The 12,780-nt window shown below is 38.1% G+C and overlaps 1 long non-coding RNA gene across 1 annotated transcript; it reads left to right on the top strand.

Moving 5' to 3' along the window:
- The first annotated feature begins 3,929 nt into the window (after positions 1-3,929).
- LOC131506201 (uncharacterized) lies at positions 3,930-11,646 on the top strand. Its single transcript, XR_009258789.1, has 3 exons — positions 3,930-4,373; positions 9,261-9,354; positions 11,279-11,646. It is a non-coding gene; the product is annotated as an uncharacterized LOC131506201 (long non-coding RNA).
- The last annotated feature ends 1,134 nt before the right edge of the window (positions 11,647-12,780 follow it).

The following is a 12,780-nucleotide window of genomic DNA, read 5'->3' as shown; positions in this document are numbered from 1 at the left end:
CCTATGTTCATCTGTTTTGTTTCTTAAATTCCACATATAAGTGAAATCATATATTTGTCTTTCTCTGACTTATTTCACTTAGTATAATACACTCTACCTCCAACCACATCATTGCAAATGTCAAGGTTTCATTTTTTTGGTGGCTGAGTAATATTCCACTGTATATATCACATCTTCTTTATCCATTCATCAGACATTTTGGCTCTTCCCATAATTTGACTATTGTTCATAGTGCTGCTATAAACATTGGGGTGCATGTGTCCCTTGGAATCAATATTTTTGTATCCTTTGTATAAATACCTAGTAGTATGATTGCTGGGTCATAAGGTAGTTCTATTTTTAACTTTTTGAGGAACCTCCATACTGTTTTCAGAGTGGCTGCACTAGTTTGCATTCCCAAGGATGTAAGAAGTTTCCCCTTTCTCGGCAACCTCACCAACATCTGTTGTTTCCTGAGTTGTTAATTTTAGCCATTCTGACAGGTGTGAGGTGGTATCTCGTTGTGGTTTTTATTTGTATTTCCTTGATGATGAGTGATGCTGAGCATTTTTTCATGTGTCTGTTAGCTTTTATTAAAGTAACCAATTATTTCTATACTGCTTGCCCACTGGCCTATTCCAAGTCCTGATGTTAGTTGATCTACCAAATAAATTTGAAAAATTGGGTAACCCCTTCCTCCTACTATACTTTCATCCTTCTGATTTCCATCAGATTCTCTTGGTTTTCCTCTGGTATCATATATTGCTTCTTTTTGGTCTTTTTAATTGATGTTTCATCATTTTTCAACCTCTTAATATTGGAGTGGTCCAGGATTCAGTCGTTGGTCTTCTATTTCTCTACCTTCATTCCTTTGGAGTTTGACAGCTAGTCTTGTGGCTTTCCATATCTTCTGTTTGCCAATGATTCCAAAATTTGTATCTTGATGCCAGAGATTAATCTGAATTCCAAGTTCTATTTCTGACTGCCTACTTGACATTCTGAACTTATTTTTTTCCAAACTGGATTCCAGTCTTTCGGATTCCCATCCTTTGTGTTGCTTTGACCAAAAAATTCAAAGTCATTCTTCATTTCTATCACACAACAGCACAACAGTCAGGAAACCCTACAGGCTCTATCTTCAAAATATATCAAGAATTTGATCACTTTTTACCACCTCTACTTTACCATGTTAATCCAAGCCCCTATTATTTCTTACGGGGATCATTGCAACAGCTCCCTGTTTTCTCTGCTTTATCCTTTGCCCTCAACTGTCTATTCTCAACACAGCCACCAAGATAAGCATGATAACAAGAAAATCAGATCTTGTCTTCCTTCTGATGAGGAAAACTTAATGATTAACATTTTGTTTGGAGTAAAAATCAAACTCTTAACAGCAGCCAATGAACCTCTACGTGATATGGCAAAGACCACATTTCCCATTGTTGTCCAGTTTTCTCTCTTCAGACACAACAGCTTCCAAGTTCTTTCTAGAGAACACCAGACATGCTCCCATCTTGGGCCTATGCGCCAGCTATTTTCTCTGCCTGGAACAATTTTCCAGATATCCATGTGCTACTTCCCTCACATTTTTCAAGTCTTTACTCAGAATTTACCTTTCCTAGGAAGGATTATCTGCCCCCCCCCAACACTTTAAACTATGACACTCACCCAAATCCTAACCCCCTTATCTTGCTGTTTTGTGTTGTCATCTCCTAGCACTTATCACCTTCTTACATACTATATGTTTGAATTATTTTTATTTTTTTTAATTTCCTCCTGCATTAATATGTACACTCCACAAGGTTAGAGACAGTGTAGCTGGCACACAGAAAATATTCAAAACTGTCTGTCAAATGATATGATAGCTCAACTTCTTCATTTAGTCTTAATGATTCAATTCTTAAGAGCCACGTTTTCCAATGCAAATCAGGGGCCTAAGCTCCACTATAAGAAAAAAAAAAAACAAAAAAAAAAACACACATTCCAGACTCATCCACTTGAAAGTCCTGGTACCCAGAGATCATGGTATGAAGATGGTGGTGCTTTTTAAGCGCAAGAAGATAGAAGGCAAGCGATCTATTGAGGAACTGCAGCCTACCAGTTGTCTTGAAGACTGACCAGTTCACAACAGCAGCTCTTCATGAAGCCTAAGACTTTTACTCTGTAAAAGAGTTAAAAGTGACTTCTGATTTCTCCTAGTAAACAAACAAAATAGAAGCATAAAACTCCCCACCTTGAAAAGTCTGGGTATTATCTGGTCCAATTTCCTCGCACAGATATTCACTAGTAGCACCTGATCTCGGTAGTAGTCTCCCAATTAAGGGCTAGTCCCCTTATCCCACACTGCCTCATCTTATGTGCATGAGTGTCTATCTTTACATGCACAGACAGGGATTTTATTTATTTTTTTTTAATTTTTTTTTTTTAACGTTTATTTATTTTTGAGACAGAGAGAGACAGAGCATGAACGGGGGAGGGGCAGAGAGAGAGGGAGACACAGAATCGGAAGCAGGCTCCAGGCTCTGAGCCATCAGCCCAGAGCCCAACGCGGGGCTCGAACTCACGGACCGCGAGATCTTGACCTGAGCCGAAGTCGGCCGCCCAAACGACTGAGCCACCCAGGTGCCCCCAGACAGGGATTTTAAATGCAGGTTATTGGTTAACAGACAGAAAACTTGTGGGGTTTTTTTGTTGTTTTATATATACATGTGTGTGTATGTATATATATAATGCAGTTGTGAAGAAACTGCACATTTTCTTCCTGGGAAAAAATAATATTATGCTTCTAGGCAAGCAAGCCCACGTAAGCATATTTTACCTAGAACTTAGTTAAGTATAATAAGTATTAACGGGATTTCAGCACCTAACCACCATTTGTAAAAGTACCACTGTGGGAAACTGTGCACAAGGTCTTACTTCGTTGCACTGAATGCACCTCACTGCAAGATCCATAACAAAGAAAACCCCCGAAATGTTTCTGTTGTTTCTCCACAGTGAAGGTACATCATGGACAACAACACCATTGCTAGAGTGGAAGGGGCAGCATTTTGTTATAGTTGGGGAAACAGTCTTTAACAGGTTTGTTGTCAAGGTATCATCATTGACAGAGTAATAATTATTAATATGATTATGATTATTTCAAATGTTTATTTATTTTGAGAGGGAGAGAGCACGAGCAGGGAGGGGCAGACAGAGGGAGAGAGAGAGAATCCTAAACGGGCTCCACAAGCTCTCGGCGCAGAGCCTGACACGAGGCTCCATTTCACAAACCGTGAGATCACGAGCTAAGCCGAAACCAAAAGTCAGATGCTTAACTGACTGAGCCACCCAGGAGCCCCTTAACTGCTGTTTTCCGTCAACCTTATTACCATTTTGTGTTTAGGAGTCTGCGAAAGAATAGCTTAAGACAATGCAGTGGCTGTTCCTACCCGGAGGGGTCTTCAGGGCCATCTCAGTCGCCTGCTCAGCGCTCCAATTGTCCTCAAAGAACTGCTGAATAGGCCCAGAGGGCACTGCATGCCTTCAGGTGAATCTGCAACCTCGGATTGAGTAGCAGTAAATTCAGGAGCTGCAGCAGTCCAGTCACCCTAAAATTCCTCCTTGGTCACAGTCTTTTCAGCAGTGGTCTGCTCTTCCTTTTCTACCTTTTCAGGATCTCCGTAGAAGGAGAGCTGGAGCCTGAGCTCCCGCAAGTGTTCACGGGAGATGGCGCTGTACATGCGCAGAAACTCCGGGACCAGCATGCACCACATCAGCCCCACTAAATGAGCTTTTTCTCTCTCCTTCTCTCTTTCTCTCTCTCTCTGTATGTCTTTTTTCTCTCTTCTCTCTCTCTCTCTCTCTCTCTCTCTTTTTTTTTTTTCTTGCAAGAGACAGCAATGCCTGCATAGTGCCAAGAAGAATCTGGGTTACACAGAGCAAAGGTAAGCAGGTTAACCTAAGACCTCTGTGGGAGCCTGGTATCAGCCCTGGGGTCAGCTACTATCAGAAGCTGCAATCCCAGAAAGCTGCCTGGACCTGGTTAGTGAAGATTCCAGGAACGAAGTGGCCAGCAACAGGAGTGGCTCCAGCAACAGCAGCAACAGCAGCAGCAGCAAATTTTAGCACAGTCACTGGCCAGTATTCCTGGACTGATATGCCACTGACATTAGCCAGGTTTTTCATGGTAACTTCAGGAGTTGCTCCCAGGTTCTCTTCAAATTTCCGATGCAGATGCCATCACTTTCCCTTTTATTCCATTTAGAAGTCAACCCACCTAACTGGATTCCTGCTGCAAGGAATTTGAGGACACCCTCCTCCTTCATTTGCAGAACATCAAGGGCTCCAGGGAGGGTGAAGTTTCCCCTTCAACTTACAATGGGAATCCAGAACAATGCCATATGGACTCCTTTCTGGTTAGTGCAGAAATCTGCTCTTTTTATTCAAAGATGAGAAATACGTACAATATCAACAGGATACAAAATTCCTGAGAAAGGATTGTTTTAGAGCCAAATAGTGCCCTCACTTCACATATGCTGCTACTCAACAAAAATATGTTCTCTAATAGTTTTTTTTTCCATGCTTTCAAAAAGAGGCAATTTCTTAGGAATAGAGTTAAGAATGTAAAAGGTATACTGGATCTTTATTTAAGAAGCCATACTAAACTTGACTTGGCTTAATCGAGCTAGCTTACAAAATCCATAGAACAAGAAATGTTTTAATTGCAGACAAATTAACTTGGAACTTCAAGTGTTAAGATATATTTAGCCTATAAAAATTTTGTAGCTCCTATAGAAATACTAACTAAAGTAAATCACAATACTAAAAAAAAAAGATTCAAGCTTAGTAGATCTATTTACCACAAGATTTTTCACAATCACAATGAAAAATTGCTATAATTGTCAGGATATATGTAAGAGGCATTTGGTGAGTTGTTAGGTTTTTAGAACAGATTTCTCCAATTGATAGGAAAGAATGGCGACAGTAGAAAAGCAGGACACTAGTGTATCATTTGGCTTATTAAAAGAAAAAAATTACTGCTTCTACTTAACTAAGGTGAGTTAGAGGTACTTTCAGAAACAAAACAGAAAATGTAAAGATTATGCTGCTTTGAAAAGATTTCCAAAGAGACTACATGTCTGCAAGATACTTGAAAAAATTAGAAAGAATAGTGAGGAGTTTAATATTATTTATTAGTCATATAGCTTGTGACCCATCACCCTAGTGAGGTTCAACACATGTTGATTCCTAAAACAACAGTCTTTTCAAAGACTGGACAGCGTCTAGTGTTTTTCCTTATCCCAAAAATGTTTATCTAATATATTCTAAGTGCAAGGTATCATTCTAAGTGCTGGGTAATGAACTAACACACTATATCCAGTCCCTGACCACCATCACCAAAAAAATTAAAGAATAGGACATTATTTCTGCTGAGGTTCAACTTAAATACCTAGTGGGCCATATAAGACATGTAAACCAACCATGATAAAAACAATATTTGAAAGGTGCCTAATGAGTACAATAAATACTCCTCAATAGATGCTCCAAAGGAAGATGTGGCTAAATGAACAGGGAAAGATTAATGGAGGACAAAATATTAGGCAAAGCATCAATCCCACCATGGTCTTCATCAGCCATGCCCTCTTGTGACATGATGGGGAAATCTTAAGCTTCAGAGTATGAGCTGGCTTGGTTTGAATGCTGGTTCTGGTACCACTACCTGTGAAAGGGTGGTAAACTTCTTATCCTGTGTGAATCTACTTCTTTTAGTAAAGTGGAAGTAAACTATATCCCCATGCCTTTTTCAGATTTCTTTAGGGACACAACTGTCCTCAGTTGGTTGTTTCTTAGCCCTTCCCAGTCTGGTTTTATTCCACATCTGACCACGGAAATCAGTACTCAATAGGCACCAATTTATTATTATTTTATGATTGTTAAATCCAACTGAGGCCTTTTAACCATTATCTTAATATTTCTGCTGTCTTTGACTGCCTATATGAATCTCCTTAAGATTCTTAAAACTCCTTAAAACTCTTTCCTCTCAGGTCTTAATGGCTCAACACTTGCAGCTATTTTCTTCAGTAGAAGTATTTTTCAAAGTGCAGGTCAAGACTCACTAGTGAACTCAGTGGGTTACCACCACAAATTTGTGGCGTTTTTTAATAAAATAAAAGAGAATTGACTTGAAAACATCTGATGCATCACACTAATGTTTGGTGACATTTGTTTCATGGTGTGTGTGTGTGTGTGTGTGTGCACTCACAGGCATGTAGATGGGTGATTATGCATGTGTATACCTGGCCAAAATATGAAATGTATTTCTCATTTCAGGTCATGATGAAAATTTTGCAAGCCACGATTCTAGAGCCATTCCCTCTCAGTTTAATTTTCTAGTTCCTAATTTTAAACTCACCTCTTTGATATTGATTCTCTTCTAACTCTGTAAAACCCTTAATTATCTCTTTGGTAGTTCTCTCACCTGAACTTCCCACCCATCTTACCAGCTGGTTTTTTATAGATACCTAAACTCATTATAAATTATTGATTATTTTAACCGAGTGACAAGAAGAAAGGGACATGTTAGCATGCTTAAACTGACAACAGTATAAAAGACAGGTTTAAAGAAGAGAGACTGGAAGCAGGACATCAGAAAATTATTGCTGTGATCTAGTTAAAGTGATTAGAGAATGAATACGAGTGAAAGGTTTCTAAGAGAAAACAATATGTGTAATAGCAATTTCAGAAAGAAATGTCTATATATAAAGGTGGTGCATGGCAAATTTGATGCCAAAAATAAAGAATAAGAAGATTAGATTATTTTTCCAATGTTTCCTATCTGAAGATGAAGCAATTTCAGTAATGATCATCTCCAGGGGCACCTGGATGGCTCAGTTCAGCATCTGACTCTGGATTTTGGCTTAGGTCATGATCTCATAGATAGTGAGATGGAGCCCCCCTCGGACTCCGTGCTGACAGCGCAAAGCGTACTTGGGATTTTCTCTCTCTCACTCTCTCTCTGCCCCTCCCTTGTTTGTGCACACTTGCACCAGAGCGCTCTCTCTCACTCTCTCTCTCTCTCTCTCTCTCTCTCTCTCTCTCTCCCTCTCCCTCCCAAAATAAATAAACTTTAAAAAACACAGAGTTTTAAAATAATAATAACAATCTCCAGTGACAATAATATCGTGTTTATTTTATTTTTAACTTGCACTAACAGGATACTACAGCTAAGCAGTTAAAAACCTTAAAATCCAGGGCACCTGGGTGGCTCATTTGGTTAGGCATCTGACCGGCTCAGGTCAGGATCTCACAGTTCATGGTTTTGAGCCCCGCATCGGGCTCTATGCTGACAGCTCAGAGCCTGGAGCCTGCTTCAGATTCTGTGTCTCTCTCTGCTCCTCACCTGCTCACACTCTTTGTCTCTCTCCCTCTCTCTCTCTTTCTGAAAAATAAATAAACCTCAAAAAAAATTTTAAGCACCTTAAAATTTTTCCAGAACTAAGCCCAGTTGGTAACTTAGTTTCATTAAAATGTTGGTTTAATAAACAGTATTTTTAATCAAAAATAAATATATATTCAGCAAATTAGTTCCCCTGAAATTCTAGTGTTGGCTGAACCTCATATCTGTACTTGTACTATAATCAAACATACAAATAGGTCATATTTTTTTTAATTTTCCCAGTAGTTCTTTGTTTTATAAAAATTATAGTAAAAACAAGATATAGTAAAATCCAAATGTTTGGATTTTAAGTTCTAGATTTATAAGTGAAGAGATTCTTGTCCCAGATGGGTTCCCTTTATGTCACATTAAAATATCTCTTGCTCTTTTCTAGAAATGGTTTAACTTTCAAATTATGTGTCAACAACAACAAAATCTGTTATACTGTTATATCAGATAATTAGTACCTCGTTTTCTCTTCTTCAGCTAAAATTCATAAAATGCCCTCTAACTATATTTTAACAGGGTGAGGACACTCTAATTAGATCAAGACCTCAGCAAAGAAGACAGTTATGGATGACAGTTTGAGGTTTTGCTACTACCCTTCAATGAATCCAGCAGCTATATAACTAAGGTCTACCTGAAAAGTCAATGAGTTGCTTACAAATTCTTCTTTTTTATTTTCATACCAGTAAAAGAGCCAATGAGATACTACTTATCTATTGGACTTAAAAATCAGAGGACCCTTCTTTACATCTGATTTTATCATTTGCTACTGATGTGGCCTTGGAGAAAGCACATAAACTCTCTGAGGCTCTTTTTTTTTTCACTTGTAAATAAAATTAATGTATTTTATAATTTATAAGGCACTGACACATAAAGTACCTAAATAATCTTCTTTCAGGTTTTCTGCTGAAAAGCTCTATGAAACAAGCTTAAGGTAAACGAGACAGGCCTGCCGTTGAACTACCAGTTACAGTAAGAAAAGTAAGGAAAGAAAGTCTAAGTCCAGAGAAATGAAAGTGGCTCTTTGTGATAAAGGCAAAGGGAACATGGTCCACACAGTAGCTCAAAGTATGCAAGGTGAATAAATAAGACAGAAGAAGGAGAAGAAGAGGAAGAAAAGAATGGATTTCATACAAATGGATACACTGTAGTAACAGGAAGCTGCATTCGAAAGTGCATAGAAGCACATAAGGATATAACTGGTTTCGCAAATAAGGGGTGCTACCAGGGGCATGGTTTCAAGCTGAATATGTAAGATTGTGTAAACTTATCGGGAATCATTTAGTAAAAACATGAGATTGTCAGTCAAATAGTAGGTAGACGTAAAGTAGGAATGCTGTTGTTACATTTGTATCCAAGAAAAATGGCATTACAACACTGCTGATGGAATATTATAAAAGAATCATACAAACTGCATTCATGACTTGTTTCTTTTACTTCAGGTATGTATTGAAAAATGCAGAGTGGAGAATAAGCTGGAGCATAAAATATTCCATTGTCAAAATATCTTATATAACGTAAAATAGCAAAAGCCACATAGGAAGGGAGTAAACCCAGGTTTGTGTCGGCCTCTCAAAAGTAGAAATAACCGTGGGCACCAGGTCCATCATTCCACCAACACACTAGTCCGTAGGGCAAGTTACTTTCTGATGGCTAGGTTCCCTAAGGAAACCTTTTTTTCCCCCCTGAATTCATATCAAACAATCTTATCCCACCACTGATGGGAGGTTGCTAAGCCCTGGGAAATTCTTGGAGGCGATAATTCTACCAGTGTGTCTATGATTCAAAAATATATATTCTTTCTATGAAACAAGATGTCTTTTATCAAGCACTGTGAACTATAACTCAAACTTTCTTTCAGTTGAACGTTGAGTGAGCTTGGCTTCAAAGCAAGCATGATGAACAAGAAACATGGCTAGTGGACAAGAGGAGGAAACGAGGACCATACGAGAGAGGTAACTGAAAACAATTGATATTTCTCTAGGGCAAGACTCTGAAGGAGGGCACACTGTATAAAGAATAGTGCCCAAAGAGGCCATGTTTTTTTTTTATTTTTTTAAATATTTTATTTACTTTGACAGAGAGAGAAAGACAGAGCATGAGTGGGGGGAGGAGCAGAGAGAGAGGGAGACACAGAATCTGAACCAGGCTCCAGGCTCTGAGCTGTCAGCATGGAGCCCGATGCAGGGCTTGAACTCACAGACCTTGAGATCATGACCTGAGCTGAAGTCAGATGCTCAACTGACTGAACCACCCAGGCGCCACGCCATGGTTTGTTTTAATAGCCACTGAAGATGGAGGAACTCCAACCAGACAAGTAAGGGCACAGAGTCAAAGTTCAAAGAAGCAGGAATGACTTGAAATCAGGTGTATAACAAAATCCTGGTATCAGGCTATGGAGTCGTTCAGAAGATACGAAACAGGTAATAACTATATCAGGAATAAGACATATACTATGGCAATACCACAAGTAAATCAAAGTGTTATTTTCTTTTTAGGTAAGTAGTTGAAAAAAGTTACCCCCTGGAGAAAATTAGTAGTTACCAGTATATGAAGGCACAATTGAGCAAACTGATGAGGTCCATATGGAGAGTATAGATGGGTAAACATGCAGATACAATAAATTCATTTTAGGCATATCGGATCCTGATTGAATAACATCAAAACTATTTCTAGACCCTGTCACATTGGTGGGATGGAAATAACAAATGTGTTCCTGTTATTTGCCAACATGAGTTCAGGAACTAAGCAAGGATGCATCTTCACATAAAGTGCAAAGAAGTCCACAGCTGAGCAGGAGTGGGAGAGGCAGACATCACCACATATGTAACAAAACCTGTCCTTGTTCTGAGTCAACAAGATCTTTCATATCACATAAACCTACATCCAGAGGAAGAGAGAAAGTGATAGGATAAAAAATAGAAAATTCAAGATGTCTATTTTCTCTATATTTTTCCCACTAGAGACTTTTTTCCTAGATGAACTAAGTTTAGCCATTTAGTTTATGTCCCTGAATATATCAAGATCATTCCAGATTTATACTAGTGATATTTCTATGTTATATTGTTTCTATTTCTCTTGTTAATGGACTGGGTTTTATTCAGCAATATTTAGAATAAACAACTTGGGCTTTCAATGTCAGATTCATAGCATTCATACTAAATTAAGCAGTACCTTTTTAAAAATAAAAATGAGTTAAATATTGTTTTCATCTTGTAATTTACAAATTGGAAGCATAAAAGAAGTTAACAAACTTAGGATCATCTTTGAGTCTTGGGTCCTTAAATGGAAACTCAGCTATGAAATTGTTAGCCTCTAAAAGGAATTGCCCACTGTTGATTGTGGTCATCTTCCTGGATTCTTCTCAATTTAATCCTGTTCTTCCCACTTCTTTATCCATGTTCTATTTCATTTCTCTTAACCACATTTGCACCACATTAGTCATTTGGTCTCTACATTTTGATCCTTCACTTATCTTCAAGGATTTTGACAAAGATCACTCAATTCTTCCCTCACCATGGCTCAGTCAGAACATAAAATCATCCTTCTTATGGATTGACTGTTTGTGTACCACCCCACCCCCAACCCTCCCATAATTCAGATGTTGAGGCTCTAACCACCAGCATGGCTGTACTGTACTCCTGAAGTATAGAAGTAATTAAGGTTAAATGAGGTCATAAAAACTGGGCCCTGATCTGATAGTATTATTGTCCTTTTAAGAAGAGATGGAGAAAGATCACAAGCTTTATCATTCTCTCTCTCTCTCTCTCTCTCTCTCTCTCTCTCTCTCTCTCTCCCCCTCTCTCCCCCTCTCCCCCTTTCTCCATCTCCATCTCTCTCTCTTTCTCTCTCCCTCTCTCTCTCTCTGCCCAGGCTTAGAGGAAAGAACATGAGGGCAAAGTGGCTGTCTGCAAGTCAGGAAGAGACCTCTCAACAGAAACTGACTCTGCCAGAACTTAATTTGGAACATCTATGCTCCAGAACTGTTGAGAAAATAACTTCCTGTTGTTTAAGCCACTCAGTCTACAGTATTTTGTTATGACAGCCTGAGCCACACCAAGATGTTCCCAATATGCCACTTTTAAGCAAAGGATATGAGTTGGAGGTGAGAATCCACAGACAAAATGTAACTCATAATAATATCAGAAACCATCACTTGTTTGTACTCTCTTTATTACTAAAGGATGCCAAATCTGGGGGAAAGGCAATCCAAAGATGTATAATTAAAAGAGTTTTCCCTCCCTCAACATTGTAGTCCAGAGTTGACACTATTAATAGTGTGATGTTTATCTTTCTGGACATATTTTTGAAAGTCAAGAATTAAAAAGTCAAGTGCATTTCATAGTTTTCTAGTTCCTGCATCTACAAGAATCATTGGAGACACTATTTTACAGAATAGATTTTTGTGATTCACCTTCACAAATTCCGATTTATCAGATCTGGGGTATGATCCCGGAACCTGCACTCTAAGCATCCAAGTAATTCTGATGATGTACTTCAAAGAGCACATTTGGTCAAGCACTAATTTAAATATTCTAGCTATTGGTTCTCTGTTTTTATTAATATTACTACATATTTTAATGTTCAGTTTCATGCATTTTTACCATTACTTAAACACATATTCATTTTATGACTTCTTCACAATATATTATTTGTGTAACAGTCTTTAAACATTTATGTTTCCCTTTAGAAAAACAGAAAATCATATTTTAATTGGGCTGTGAAGTTGGATGCAGGCCTACAAGAACTCATAGGAAAAAGGTGTTTCTCTATTTTATTTTCCTTTTTATTAGTTTACAGTCACCAATTACTCGTTTATTCCCACATTTTATGGTTGAACAAATCTGATCCCATAATCTCAAGGCATTCATAAAGACAGAAAGATTAGCAAAATAAAAGACAACCAAATGTGCTTTTTTTCTCCTCCAATGAAATGTGAACTAGAGCAACTGAAGCTAATTGTGAACTGCCAGGGATAAAGAAAAAAAACACTAGAAATTTATTTTATTGATGAGGAATAAACAAATAAGAAACACTCTGCTCCCTTGTAGTTACCATTAACAGTTTTAAAGCAATTAAAAAATAGTCCATTAAAGACTACAGGTGATTTGTAATGTGAGTTGGACATTGTTGTCATTGGGGTCAGTCAAGATAGATTTTCATTCAATTACCTACACATCTTGCCTCCCCAAGGATACTTGAAGGAGTCATCTATACCAAACTCCTCAGTGATTTTCAACTTGAAGTTCATTAGCTCAATGGCAGATTGATGTATTGCACTTAAAATACACTCAAATGTCATCTTTTTAAAAATCTACTAACACAGCCTTACACTATGGAGTTAAATTCAATCACTCAATTTAGCTTTTGGTTCTTTGGAG

Source organism: Neofelis nebulosa, chromosome 3 (assembly GCF_028018385.1).
Source record: "Neofelis nebulosa isolate mNeoNeb1 chromosome 3, mNeoNeb1.pri, whole genome shotgun sequence".
NCBI lineage: Eukaryota > Metazoa > Chordata > Mammalia > Carnivora > Felidae > Neofelis > Neofelis nebulosa.
Note: the sequence above shows the minus strand (reverse complement) of the source record. Positions and strands in the feature narration are given on the sequence as shown.